Here is a 14,655-nt window from a genome sequence, read left to right as displayed (position 1 = left end):
CAAATCTGTGTGCAGACCTCAAGGTTTGAAGGGTTTTGAAGCCCAGCTGAAGACACAGACCACCCAAAAGTCACAGACTGATCAAATGCCCGTCTTCACCTCCTTGGTGTCAAGCAGCAGCAGTCTGCACACGCCAACACGAGTGAAAACGGAGGCAGAGGAGCAGGGGCTGAGAGACACGAGCCAAACTCAACACAACAGCTCCAGCCCAAGGGACAGTTTTAAAAGAGAGCCCACAACACATATGCTCCTTTTACTTCTGTTCGAAAAAAAGATGCAATTTGTCCTTTTGATGTTACAGTTTGGGGGTAGGCAGTGAGGACTGACTCAGCCCGGGATAAAACAGGGATGGGATAAAATACCTGCAGCAGGGACGGGATAAAACACCACTAAAAGTCCTTTCTTCTAGACCCTGGGAAGAAGTATTGCAACTGGAGACCCAGAGGACTGCGAGAGCAGCCAGGGACCAACCTAGAGGGGTTCCTCCAATGACAATTTGCTGCTTTGCCTCAAAAACACAAGCCCAAATCCTCCTGCCTGCTGCAATGCCCCCCGGTGCTCTCTCCTCCCTGTGCCTTTGCGGCACTGCACAACCTGGAGCCCTGAATATTCAGGCGATTCCAGAACTACCCAGGCTCTTCTTAGGGACCAAAACATGCGTCACCACATCTGCACATCAAAGACCTTGCAGCCACAGCATCTGCAGGGACGGGAGAGGGAACAAGCAAAACAGAGGTGACAGTGGGGACTGGTTTTTGCTCAGGGGGAGCTCCCCAATGATTTTTTTATTATTATTATTTTTTATCAGAGTGTATTTTAAGCTCTGAAAGGCTGCAGTTCCCCTGAGCTTTCATAATTCCTGCTCAGCACAAACCAGGCTTCACCAGCCCTCCTCCCTCCCTTTGCAACCCTGCCTAGGATCCAAACAAAGTGTCAGCTAGAGACGGATGTCAGACTGAGAGCTGCTGGCACAGAGGGGTTGTTTTTGCATTTTTGCTTTTCTACATAAGTTTGCATTATCCACGGCAACTTGAGTATTCAGATAGCTCAGATACCAGAAACCGACGTGTCCAGTACGTGCTAAAAGAAGGCTGTCAGAAAAGAGAAGCCAGTTCCTTTCAAATGCCCCGAGATACTTGAATCGTTTTTGCTTTTCCTGGGCAGCCACGTCCCTTTTTGTTCTCTTCCTCTTCTGATACAGTTGCAAAGAATATTAGTTCAGACGCTGATCTCATATCCAGACCCTCTCAGTCTGAACAGACCCCTGCGGTCACCTAAGCACTTCATCCACCGCCCCCAGAAAAGGTGCTGGAGTTTCTGTCCTGAGCCTGCTGAAAACCCCCCCAAAGCTCAACGTTGCCAGAGCAGTGCAGCTGCTCAGTTAATTTTGTCCAGACCTTTAAGGCTCCAGAATGGCCATGCCTGAGCAGACAGGTCTCTTACAGGACCTAACCCCGTGGTACCCAGCCGAACGACCTTGCAGAGCACTAACAAGTTGCCAGGGAGAACAGCAGGGGGTAACAGATCACTCAGGGATGAATTTACCTGCTGGTTATTAGACTCACGTTTCCCCGTTATTCTTTACAGGCCCGTTCAGTGCAGCACATGGAGCACAGCTGGGAAACCACCGCTTTAACTAACACACCCAAGGCACCTGTTGTTGGGGCTCAGCAACTTTCTACAGCTTGAGCACTGCCCAGCAATCCCAAAGATCACTACTGACAATGCCGGGATGACAGAAGGACAAAGGCTCTGACCTCTCTTCGAGACGATGCTCTAGTTCTGACATCAGCTCTCCAGTGGTGCTCCGAACACCTGAGCGAAGAACCCACTCACTTCAGATGCCAGTGAAGAACCCTTCTTTCTTCTCCGCAAGCACTGAGGTGCTGCAGCTCCGTGACAAGCAAGCAATCCCACTTTCTTTCTACTTCTGCAGAAAACTTTCAGCCACTCATCTCAGGGGATCTGACGGCACAGGGAAGTCCGCAGCAGCAGTACTGAAGGTACGGTGCAGCGGGGTGACGGGGTTACCTCTGCCCTGCCCAAGCAGCCAGCAGCAAGTCCCCAGCCTCCTAACTCCGTGCCAAAGCCTTCAGCCCATGTCACAAGAGCACGCTCTCTAATCGGATGACTTACATGACTAACCAACACAGTGTGAATGGTAAATGTCAGCTAGTGCAGTCTAAACCATGGTTCAGCCTTCCCTTTGGGAGATTGATATTTATTTTCTAATGAACACAGGACTGAGGGTATTCATGTGGATACAGGAACAGACCAGGGAAAGAGTGTGCACATACCTTAATCATTACCTCTGTCTGGTTTCTAATATTTTGTCGGTTCTTCCTATCCGTTACAGAGCTACAACAAAAAATAACCCATTAGCCAAACCCAGAAATAAAACCCCAACAGCTTCAAGCTATAAATAACCAAGTCAGATACGCTGGATTCTCCTGTTTTCGCCGTGCAAGGGCAAGACAACAGGAAAGGCACGGAGAAAGGGTTTAGTTAGAGCCATCTTCAATTTTTTCTTACAGCACATTACTGTAAGAAGCACTAATGCTTATCTACCAATGCTGCGCAGACTGTCAGAGCACGAGACACGTGTGAGCTGCAGAAACATAAAACACACTGCCTGAGTCTGTTCGGATTTCCCTGAGCAGCCTATTGCCACGGGACACAGAAAGGTGCGAACTCGAGGCTCGCAGCAGGAAAACCACAGCACACGTGGAGCAGTGTGACAGGCAGCCTGAGCCCGGCAGCTCCGTTCCTGCATCAGGAAGGCCTTGCTTCCCCCAGGCACCTTTTTCAGGACTTGAAGAGGTTTGCGGAAGTGCAAAGTGCTGTGACGGGGACAGCAGCAGAGAGAGGAGGAATGAGAGGACATCTTAAAAGAAAACCCACGCACTGCAACGCCAACATGATCACCTGTCCACGAAAACCCCAGAATTAAGTGCCCAACTAAGTTTGCTAGGGAGGTTTGGACAAACATAAAAGGAGGATTATTTCGTCTCCACCTGAGCTCTGCCTGTCATTTCTAACCCCCTGCCAGTAACTGCAGCCACTACAGAGCGGCACAGCTCCAGCCCCTGGGGGAGAGCTCGTGGAAGTTCCCCGGTGACACTGAGGCATCCCCCTCACAGGGGAACGCTTCCCAGCAATCCGGGTGGCTGGAATTTGGACAACCCCAGCACCGCTAAGGCACCTAGATGATCAAAGCTTCAGGATGCGAGGGATGCCCCAGAGGTCAGTGATGCTCAGCAATGCTCAGCACCTCTCTTTGGCCAAGAGGGCTACTGGCTTTCTGTCCTGGCATCTTAGCAGTAGTTCTCAGTGCTAAAGCAGCCGGTAGAATACCTTAAAAAAGCTCTGCACCTTTCTTGCAATTCACTCCTACCCCCTAGCCTTAATAAGACCTTGCAAACCTCATTTTTTAAACTGATGGTTCTCATCACATTCAGGCACAACTATTTTTGTTTAGGGATGTAGCAAAGGAATAGTATAAATTATGCTTAAGAAAACCCCTTGGCATTTTAACAGGCATTGGAAAGAACCAATTTCAGAGCAGTGCCTTATAATGGATGTCTCCATGGATACCTCTTTGTCAGCACCTCATTAGATAAGAGCTGAGATGTGTATGAGTACCTTCCCCTTCTGCATTTCAGAAGGTACCTGAAAAACACTAATTATGCAAATCTCCATCCTCTAAGTGATGGATACTGGTGAGTTCAGGTGACAAAACAGATAAGCTGAGCCATGCTAGGAAAGGAAGACAAGAGATTTCACTTAGACACTTCTTACAGCTGCTGACACTTTGGCAATTACCAGAGACCGGGGAACCCCTTTAGGCCACAAAGGGTTTTTTTCACCCCCTCCTTTTCTTTTTAACGGAAAAAAGCAAGCAGATGGAAAGGAAGAGAACAATGGAGAGGCAAAACTCAGAGAGCAGCACCTGGAGTACCTGTGGTGTTTGAAAGAAGGCAGAGGAGTACACGTGGCAGAACATCACCAGGACTAGCAAGGAGCTGGTAGCCAGAGAGACGCAGCCCAGAGGAGCTGAGACCAGCACTCCTTCTAGATACTCCACAGCCTAGTGACTAATTAGTCTGCATAAGGACCAATACACCCATTAAAACAAAAATCCAGCTCTGGTAGAGATGCAGGAACGACAAAGCTAGCTTGACTTTCAGAACAGCATCAATAGCACTAAAAAGACAAAGATGGGATTGAAGGACCCGTGTTACCTGTAAGCTAGACATAGCTAACAAAAATCTCAGAAACGAGGTGAATTCCGTGAGACTGGTCCCACTGGGACCTTCAATTTGTTCTTCCACCGCTGAGCACAGCAGAGGTTATACGTGCTGCAACCTCCTGCTCCGGGAGCAGCTGGGAGCCCACTCAGATCCTGGCACGGCTTAGAGCCGCCGCAGGGAAAGAATTTTCTCTCTCCCTGAGCGGTCGCTGTAAGTCAGTGTAATTCACAGGAGAAATCCTTTGGACTGCTCTCAGTTATGCTGATGTGCAACAGCCCCATGGGGCTACCTACCAGCTGGGGATCACCGGCACGCTGCTTCTTGGCTGCGCTGCATTCCTTGCCTCACAGACAGGGGCAGAGAAACAGGGAGCTCCCCGGCAGAGGAAAATCTCCCACCAGCAGCCAGCAGGGTGTTGGAGCCCCTGCTCGTGGCACCGCGACAAGACTGAGTGCCAAACCCCCGGGAACGATCTCCAAGTAGGACAAAAAACACACGGAATCCTTTCAATCCAAGACGAGAGGTGCCTGTTGGAAGTAATTCTTACTGGACACCTTCCTGGGTGGTGTTTCTATTTCAGGCTACTCCAAAAGCTCAGGAGCAAAGCGGAGCTGGGCCAGGTTTCTCACGTCCAGAGCAAAGATAGCTCACCTAGAGCTGCTGCTGCAATGCTTCTCACAGCAACTGGGGCCCAGACTTAGCACCAGGAGGCTTGGATGAGGCAGAAATGGGGATGCACGCAACAGGTTCATACAGATAAAACATCAGCCCCTGGGAGCACTGCTCAGACCCAGCACAAAACTGGGTTCAGACTAAGAGAGGCGGATACATCGAGAACCAACCAGGACATACAAAATGCTGTCTGCAATACAGCCTGAGGGTTACACAGAGATATAGTTTACAGGGAAGGGTTGCTGAGTTAAAAATGGTGACCCTCCCAGCATCACCTTGCTGGCAACTTGCACGCAGGCCAGCGGCTGTCTCGCACCCTTCTCTGAAGTTCTTACAAAGTCCAGCTTGCATGGCTCACCTTCAAAATTAAAGGCCACTTCTGAGTGTCCCCACGACCCATGTCTATGATGAGGATATGGGTACTTCATGGGGCACTTCACCATCCTACAGGAAAGCTGTGGCAGACGCCATGAGACACTGTGCTTGTGTACCAACTTATCGCACCTTGTCCTTCGATGGCTGTTTCATCAAAACTCCTCCGCTGCTCATTCACAAAAGCCTTCATCGGTCCCTGGGAAACTCAGTGTCGGTGAGAGAGATGCACCGAGGCAGGACAGTCTCCCCATTTTCTCAAAGCAGCCAACACCTAGCTGAAGTCATCCTCAGCTCCTGCTGCACCATCCTTTCACCCTAGAACACGCCGATGCTGGGAGCAGGAATCACTTCTTTCTCTTTCTGCCACAGGATTTTCAAACAAGCAGTAACTGCGCCATGACTGAGCAAGCCAAATATTCCTGTTTCATCTGCCATACAAACACCAGTGGATTTGATTATGCCAGAACTGTGTCCCTTGCGGCCCATCTTTATTGTTAGACCTTTACCTGGGGCTGTGTGAGCAAAAATATTTTGAGATTTTTCCAATGACAATTACTTGTTCTTATATAGTGCCTGTCATCCCCAAGAATCCCACAGCATTGTATAGGAGAGGAAGCACTTAACCCTAAACCATCTACCTCAGCAGTGCCATGGGGCAGCTCTTTTACAGACACGGTGATGTGTGCATGCATGAAAGGAAGAAATCACCTGTGACAAGGCAAAAAAAAAAGGTAAAAAATAATAAAAAAAAAACTTTACACAGCGAGTTTCTCAGCACTGAGACCTGCAGCGCAGTCCTACCAAACCCATCAGTCCTTTGGGGCCCTGCCACGTGGACAGGGCACATCCTGCACATTTTTTTCTCCCATCTGCTTTCTCCAGGAATCCCTCTCATGGAACAAAGCTTTGTCACACATAAGGAAGAAGACACATCCCTTCCTGACAAAATATCTTCCCTACATAAGGAAAATACACTAAAAATGTCCCTGCTCCTACCTGCACGCCACACTCCCAAGAGTGGCAAGCGAGGGCTTCCAGCTACCAACCAAGCACTGTTAAACTATGATTTCCTGAAGACTTACCTGGAGAAATTACTGTGCTCACAACAGATGTAGTAGCAACTTTAATCTTAAACATCTTCTGCAAAGACATGACGAAGGCGAGTGGCTAGGATTAACATCAACTAGATTCTTGAGATTGAATTCAACATCAGAAGGTTCAGCAACTAAAGAAAAAGGATTGTAACCTAGGCCAACTGTAGCCCAGTTTTACCACTGTGCCCTCCAGCACCTGCAGGAAGTTATATGGCTTTCCTTGGTTACATTTACCCCTTTAGCCACACAGGAACTCGAGCTTGGAGTTGCTGCAGAGATGGAAGGAGAGCGCTCAGACAGCAGATGTGCGGCTACCCTCCATGCATACCTCTGGGATGTGATATCCTTTTTGTCAGAGAACAACTTCTTTTTAATTCCCCATGAATTTCCTCAATAACTACAGCTTTCAGAATAGATTTTAAGACAAAGACTTAATTGAATATTAATGCTATCGAAAAATAATGGGAGTTGAGAGTATGTCCTTGATCGTGTCTAGACAGAACCAGATATAATGGATTTCCAGTATTTAGGTAGTAGATATAAATAGATTAACATTACTCACAGAGACCTGGAACATCTCTACACATTACCCAGAGAGGAGTGATCCTACAGCACAAGGCTTTCTAGAAGGTCTGTTATCTAACCAAGAGCGCACCGTTCAGCTCCTGACTTGCTACCTACGAGATATCTGGAGAAAAATGGTCACGGGGTGCTGAGGAACTGCTCGATCCACTTGCCCACCTCTTCTGCTCTGGTGAAGGGAACAACAGATGGCATCAGAACCAACAACAGAACCAAAGCTTATTAAAATTTAAAGATCAGAAAACTGCATCCAAAGACTGCAGGCGCACAGACCTGGCTGTCGAGGAGCAGAAACACACGGGAATCCAGGCACCTATGTTCCAGACAAGCTCTCCTGCCACGGCTTAAGTCCACCAATTTGTTTCCCCAAGGGCAGCACAGAAATGCTCACTGGGACCCAGAGCTGGTTTGGCAAAAGCAGCACAGCACTGGCATAAGCAGCACCCACACTTTGCCAGGAGTTCATCGACACAAAGATCTTTGTCAAGAAAGGGGAAGTAAAAAAAGTTAAAAAGAGCAGGAGTGGGTTCATCTGTAAGTTACGGCTGTTTTAGGTGTAAGCCTGGGGGAATTAACTTTGACACTCCCTTCCAGCTTTTCTTTCCTATTTCTCTTTTGCACAAACTTGCATCTCTCTGCTGTCAGACTTTGATGGTTTTATGTAACTGTTTAAAAATTGAACAAGCTTCTTAACTTAGGTTTAGCAGAACACACTTTTTTTTGCCTCTCTTTCTCGAATGCGCATTAAGAATAAAGATTGCCAGAAAAAAAAAAAAAAAAAGAAAAAAAAAAGACCTTTCCCATCCACTGACATCAGCCGCTGTAGTACACAAAGCCGCGTCCTTGAGGACTCTATTTTTTGTACATTCTGTTCCAGCACAAGCCAACGCATCTGCAGCCCCCGTGGGCTTTACAGCTGGTAGCTGGAAAGAAAGATTCATCCCAGGGAAAACACACAGGTTAACCACAGCAACAGCAGCCACAGGGCAGCTCTTCAACAGAGGGCAGGAACAATGAAAGAAACCCCCAGACCTCACCAGTAAGGTAGGGCAGACAGAGCTCCCAAGGGGCAGGCAGGGGCTAGCCCCATATTACGGCCTGAGAAAGAAGTCGGTGACCTGCTGCTGTCAGGAGAATTTGGTTTTACTTTTATTTAAATATAAGCTTCTGCTGTGCCCAACTAGATGAAAATGCTTGAGTAGAGACTCCCTCAAGGCTCAAAAAGCAGAGGCAAATAGCCCCCACCCTTCTCTGTGTGTTTGTATTTCTTAATTACATTCGTTTCCAAGCCAGAATCATATTTGTTGATGCTTTGGGTTGACAGTGCTGTTGGTAAAGACATTGGGGAAACCCAGTAAAAATACTCAACAGCAACATTTGTAGTTAGAGCCCTGCTCTCCTTCCGCTTTGTCTATCAGAAAGTGTCTGCCTGTGTTTGTACTGGGAGCTCTTTAGGGCACACGCTGCTTCTTACTGTTTGCACGAGCTCACAACAAGAGGCTTGGTCCCGACCAGGGGCCACGAGCTATCAACACCAAAGAGGCAGCATCAAAACAAAGCAAACCTTTTGATAACCAAAGTCTTACACCTGAGAACCGAGACATGAGCCTCACGCTGCTGCCTGGACGCCGCTGTGCTGCCCCTGAAGGGATGGGGATGCTGAAGTACGGCAAAGCTAGGAGACTTCCAGCATCACACAGAGTCAGCAAGATGATATTCAAGCATAGCACCATTTACCATGATAACTTGCTATTTATCTCCCAGCTATATGGTTTGTCCAGGCACAGAACAGGAAGAACAGACCCAAAGTTTATGCTGCAGGTGGGACTCAGGATCTAAAAGCTGGACATGGGAGCCGCCAGACCACGGTCCAGAAAACAGAGCAGTGACCCAAGGGCATGCTGCGTGCTTTTAGAGCCCTGACAAAAAGACTGCAGCTTCATCGGGTTTTGAATGGGGCCTGCTTGTGCCTCTGCACTGTATGCCCTGAGTTTGGCATGATGTGACACGGCATGCAGATCTAACCTGCAAAAGCACCAGCGAAAGGAGCTCCCAATGCAGATTTGCAGAACAGTGTCGTGTGTTGCAGCAGCATCAGGCAAAAAACAAGTAACAAAAGAATATCTGGGAGAAGATCCTGGCCCTGCCCCGGAGGCTGCAGGGGCACTGCTGCCAGCACTGTGGCTCTGCGGCACAAGCGGAGGAGCTGCGGGTGCGAAAGGAGAGCGCGCTCCCATGCCGCCAGCAGCTGCAACATGGAGCCCGATGCCTGCTTTCCTGAGCTTAAAATCCCGTTATGCCTGCCCCAAATGCAGGCTGAACTGCTCGCAGCCACCCCATTTCCTTACCCATTTTGCACAAAGCCGCAGGGGATCGCCGCCTGCCCTTGCGACTCCCACAGAGGCGGCTGCACCATGCTCCGAGCCCGGACCTGCCCGGCCTATCTGCGGCACGTTATATAAGCCACGAGGGAGGCAGCTCCTCCGGGTTAACCCCAAATCCGCAGCAGACCCACGGCTGCCTACGACAGCACCGCTCGGCTCGACTGCTCGGTGTCAAGCAAGAGTTATCTGCCGCCAAACTTCTGACCTACTTCTGTGTTGTGTTTCTCCCCCTCCCCGCTCCTGCCCTCAGTCCCCAATTAAATCTGCGTGAGATTTCCTCAATTATCCTCCTCCTGCTAATAGATGTGGAAAGAGGATGCCATAACAATGTATTCCCCTGGCAATGGTTCAAAATAAATCTCAGAATTAATGCTGAAGAGTGCAGGATGTATGAACACTTTAATTAACCACAAACATATAGAAAAGAGCAGTTATGTTCAAGACAGCTGATATTTTGCTGTCACCGCAATACGAAATATAAAGCACTGATTATCCTGGTGCTCTTATTTAACTGCCAGGCCAATACATCAGCCCTAACTTCCCCCTTCTGCGTAGCTGAGCCGATTTTTACCTGGGGCCAGCTATTTTAGGACATCACAATATTCAACTGGCACAGCCTAAACAGCGGCGTGCATGGGCATCCTGGCTGAAAAACACTGGTTTGGAAGAGGCAAATAGTCCTAACACCTGAAAGGTTCGTGTCACCAAAGCCTTGGTTTCTCAGACACGTGCACGTGACAGAACCGGAGGGTGGGAGTAGAGGGACCAAACAGTAAAATCTCCATTTGAGAATGTTCGCAGGAAAAAAAATAATCATACGTACCTTTGGAAAGAAGTGGGGCAGAGAGAGCTCCTACTTGAACGCAGTGAGGAAGACATTCTGATAAGCGCTTGCAATTCGGGATGACTACAGAAATAATTTGAACAAGATTTTTAATTGAGACAAAAAAAGCCTGTGAGGAATAGGTAATAAACAGGGCCTGGGAATCGCTTTGCCCATTACAGGAGTCGGCAAGCCTTTGCTCAGCTTTATAGGCCCCTCTCGGCTCATCCCAGAAAAGGATTGCACGATAAGAAATTGCAAGTCTTCATTAAAAAAAGAGGCTTTGATCCAATGGAAACTACATCTACACACCTACAAGCAGGATTTTCCATATTGGAGTTACTATTTTATCTCCTTTATTTACTCAAAACTGTATCTTGGGCCAGAAGCACTCTATGTTCTCCTAACAGCTACATACCGCAATTAAACACTTCACTGCAAAGGGAGATCTCAGTGTAGCAATACTACAGGAGAAAGGAAAAAAAATAAAGTTTATTTTAAGCCTGGTGGAAAGCAACATGCAGCAAATTAAAGGATGCTGGGCCATAACCCTGCTGCAAACACTCAGTGAAACTGAAAGGCAGCTTGCTCACAAGCACGCATCAAATAGCTGGGAGAGCATTCTCCAAATTATTTAGGGCGTTGCAGTGTTGGGTGAGGCTGAAATGAAAACAGAGGAAGACTTAAGCCAAGTCGATGCGAGATTTTCACAAAATCCTCCAGCAGCGCGGAGCCGCCAGGCTGGCTAACAACCGCACAGGAGCAGAGGAGCGAACAGGCACGCACTGAGCCGGACATGGACTGGGTAGAAGGAGAAAAGGAAAGAAAGAAAAGGCAAAAGGCACAATTTTGAACTATTCTCCAGTTTTTCTTGATGTTCTACATGGATGTTAAAAATGATTAACGCCCCTGGGAACAGACTGTCATCTCTAAAAACCCTAGTTCTCTTTTTGTGCAAGAAAGGCAGCAACTCCGACCCCACTGAAATTGTAGGCAGTAATACCCCGCTCCTCTCTGGAAAACACACTTTCTCTAAACATCTCCTGAGAGACTCTAAACAAAAGGCTGCAGCTTCCCCTCTCGCCTCCCTCCCATCACTGTTTGCTGTACGTACACCGAAGGCCTTCGTTTCCACCTTAATGCACATGTACCAAAGCTATTTTTGGCCGAGAGTGACGTGGCTCTGTTTGCATAACTGGGTTCCCACCTCATGATCTCCTGCTCTAATAGTTTGCAAAATTATAGCCGGAAAAGGTCCGATTCCCAAAAAGAGCTTGTAAAGTTTAGTTTGCCTTTATCCTAAGCCCACCCCCACCCCACCCCCCCCCCAAAAAAAAAAAAGTGGCAGGAAAGATTACTTCTGCAGAAGGGTTTGTAAAATGCTTCAGAAAGACATAGACCAAATTCTTTAATGGTGACCGTCTGGGATGAGGGGATTTCATTCTGCTCTGCTTTGGCTGAAAGAGTATCAAAATAACAACAAAAACTCACAAAAGCAGATAACCATTTTACACAATAGAGGTTTAAAACAATACAGCCTGATCTCCCGTGGATGTGACTTGTAACAAACTCACTTCAACCCAAAATATCATCCATAGGAAAGGCAAACTTATTATCACTGAGGGTTAAACCAGCAGCAGAGCTGAAAATAGCAGCATTTCAGATGAAGCAAATACATCAGCTGGATGGTTCTCAACTGTCAAAACTGAGCTGTAATCACAGACCTCTCCTGAGGAATACTTGATATTTGGCTAGTGTTAAAAATGAAAGTAAGTTATCTCACAAGCGGAAAACATGGCCCTAATAAAGAATGCAGGGAAATGAACCAGGTGTACCAATAGATCCAGCCACTGGTTCTTCTTGTCCAGTCCCCAACTACCCACAGAAGCAGCACTTCCAGTGCTTCAGCGGAAGACAAAATCCATCTCCGTAACAACTTGGTCTCTGCAGAACGCCGTACAGGTGGGACCGAACATCTTCCTAATCTGACCGGGCTAATCGAACGAGCAACACACGCACCAACAGCTCGATCCCCTCCAAAACCCCGCCGCAGCATGGGGAGGACACGGAGAGCAGAGGGGGAAGAGCTCTCCCTCCCCACCTCGAGGAGGGGATTTCTCACCGCAAATCACCGAGCTGCCAGAGACGGGAGGAGCCGGGGAGCGTCCTTCTTACCCTGCACTGAAACCCCGCGTCCTGGGAGCCTCGCTCACGGCGGTGGCTGGCCAATTGTGCTGTGTTGGATTTCTGCGGGGGAATCACTCAGCAAGCACCACGCGGTGCAATTACGGGGAAAACACCTGACAGCACACTGTTCAGCGGGCTTGATGGAGACAAAAAACACCCTACACATTTGCAAAAGGCTGCATTAGCTTCTTAACCATTTCATGGAGGTGCTGTGGAGCCGAAAGCCTCACAGTGCAGAGCCCAGGTCTGTCCTGCTGCAGCAGAAGCCTCCTGAAGTTGCTCGAGCCAGCAGTGGCCCAAGCGTCTGCACATCTGCAGCCAACACCAACAAGACAAAGGCAATCCCACCAGTCGGCTTCTTGTCAGCATTGCCCTGTGACTCCAAGAACACAGACAGCATCGCCAAGAGACCTGAGTGCATCACTGCTGTAGCGAAGTCCTGGAAAAGCTTTCATTTACCTTTTTCTCGCTGTTTCCCTTCTTTCTAGGACCAGTAGAGGCCACTGCTTGACTGCAGCCCACTTAGGTGCCAAAGGACAGCCAAAAATTTGGAAGCATGTCAAGAGACCGAGAACTGAGGAGTTCCCCTCATACAAAGAACAGGGGTGAAGGCTTTTCTGCTTTCAGATGTGTAAATTTTGGCGTGAGAAGGAGAGGAAAGGGGAATCAGTCCGTACTGACTCATCTCTCCTGGAGCAACCTGCTTCTCAGGCATCCCACTCCAGCTGTGCTGGATATCAGGTCTTTTCTGGCTTGCAGCAATTCCTGGTGGTGTTGTGATGGCAAGGTGCACAATACTGGTAACAGCCACAGTGCAACCAGCTACACTTCCATCCTTTCTCCAGCTGCGTAGGAGTGCAACCACTGACCCCACCAAACCAGGTGGAGCCAGCATGAAATGTCTATTCTTGTTCAGATAAGACTGATCTCTCAACATTTTTGGACAACAGGATAATATATTTCCCTACATATTAGAAATTGAAAGAGATTTATTAGGGGAATTATTCTCTATATTCTGTACAGTCCATTAAGAGGTGAAGTTTCCCCTGATTCATCGAGGAGCTCATTGCCAGCCACGTGATTTCAGTGCTATAATATCCAAGTTCCCTGTGCAGCTTCTCATCCTGTTAATTTTATACTCTGAGCTGGGTTAACATCCCAGGTTCAATTCAGGTAAAAAACCACTAGGACAAAGCCAGGGACAGAACTAGACCTTTTACTCCCACCACTGGTACTGGGTGGCGGCAACACATTACCAAAATCTGCTTCGGCTTCGTGACTTAAAAATGCAGAGCAAAATCCAGCCAAAGTAACTGCACCTTCCTCACAAAGCCCCCGACTTTCACGTGTCAGTCAAAGCACCACAAGGCTGTGTCCAGGTGTACTGTGTCTGCGTTTTTATGGAAGCATTTTACTGGATGTAATCCCCTACCCAGTGACCAGGGGCTTCAGCAGCACTTTTGCGTGGGTGATGATGCATCGCAGAATCACATTTCAATAGCTACAGAAGAGACTCTGAAGCTATGACTGTGCTTTTGCCTTTCCCCCCCCAAATTTAGCTCCTTTTCAGCTACATACTGGTGACACTGCAGTGGCCTTGAGTCACAAATGCAGCCAGAGCTTAGGAAGCACTACAGAAGCATTTGTTCCAATATTTACTCAGAGATTTTTCATGCTACACCTACCACGGACTTTGTTTTATTGAGAACATAGCGCACTGGGGAAGGGCAAACCACACAGAGCTGCCAAGCGAAATGTCATTAAGGTTTTAGCAATGCAACACTAATTGAGTTTACATTAAAGCTTCTTTTGTATAAACCATATCCCAGAGTGAAACACGGTGACAGAGCTGAGTAACGAGTTGAAGCTGAGCAATCAAGGTGGAACTACCAAGCAATAGAGAAAAGGATCAATTCCAGGCTGATATTTAAGATGAGGATAGAGAGCTTAATTTGAACTATAGAAGAGGCGATTACGTACAGTCACCGTTCTACACCCATTTAATACCATGTAGGATGCAGCACCTACCACCCGCAGTGGCACAGAAAACTCCCCGAGGTTCAATTGCGCTATACAGACTATCACAAACTGGAAGATGAGATTCTTCTTAATAGGCTTACGTGTAACCTCTGAACAGCTGAGAAACCTCTTCTAAGGCTGGAACTTCAAGTCTCTCTCTTGTGCTACCTAGAACAGAATCCCACAAACCAAAGCTCAGTGTTTCTGCTTTTCAAGCTTCTCCTTCCTGTAAGGATTTGTCACTCAAGCCCTGTCTGTCCCCAGGTATG

General features: G+C 48.0%; 1 protein-coding gene across 9 annotated transcripts in view; it reads right to left on the bottom strand.

The window, feature by feature from the left end:
* ARHGEF9 (Cdc42 guanine nucleotide exchange factor 9) overlaps positions 1-14,655 on the bottom strand; it is a 184,620-nt gene that overhangs the window by 134,286 nt on the left and 35,679 nt on the right. Inside the window, exon 1 of one of the 9 annotated variants that reach the window (XM_080553833.1) lies at positions 12,356-12,376. The exons of the other annotated variants lie outside the window; for them this stretch is intronic. The gene's annotated coding sequence lies outside the window, so the exon portion shown is untranslated. Of the gene's footprint in view, positions 1-12,355; positions 12,377-14,655 lie in introns of those variants that run through there. 9 annotated transcript variants of the gene reach the window in all.

This window comes from Anser brachyrhynchus (genome assembly GCF_964034855.1).
Source record: "Anser brachyrhynchus genome assembly, chromosome: 13".
Classification (NCBI taxonomy): Eukaryota; Metazoa; Chordata; class Aves; order Anseriformes; family Anatidae; genus Anser; species Anser brachyrhynchus.
This window is presented reverse-complemented; position numbering and strand designations above follow the sequence as displayed.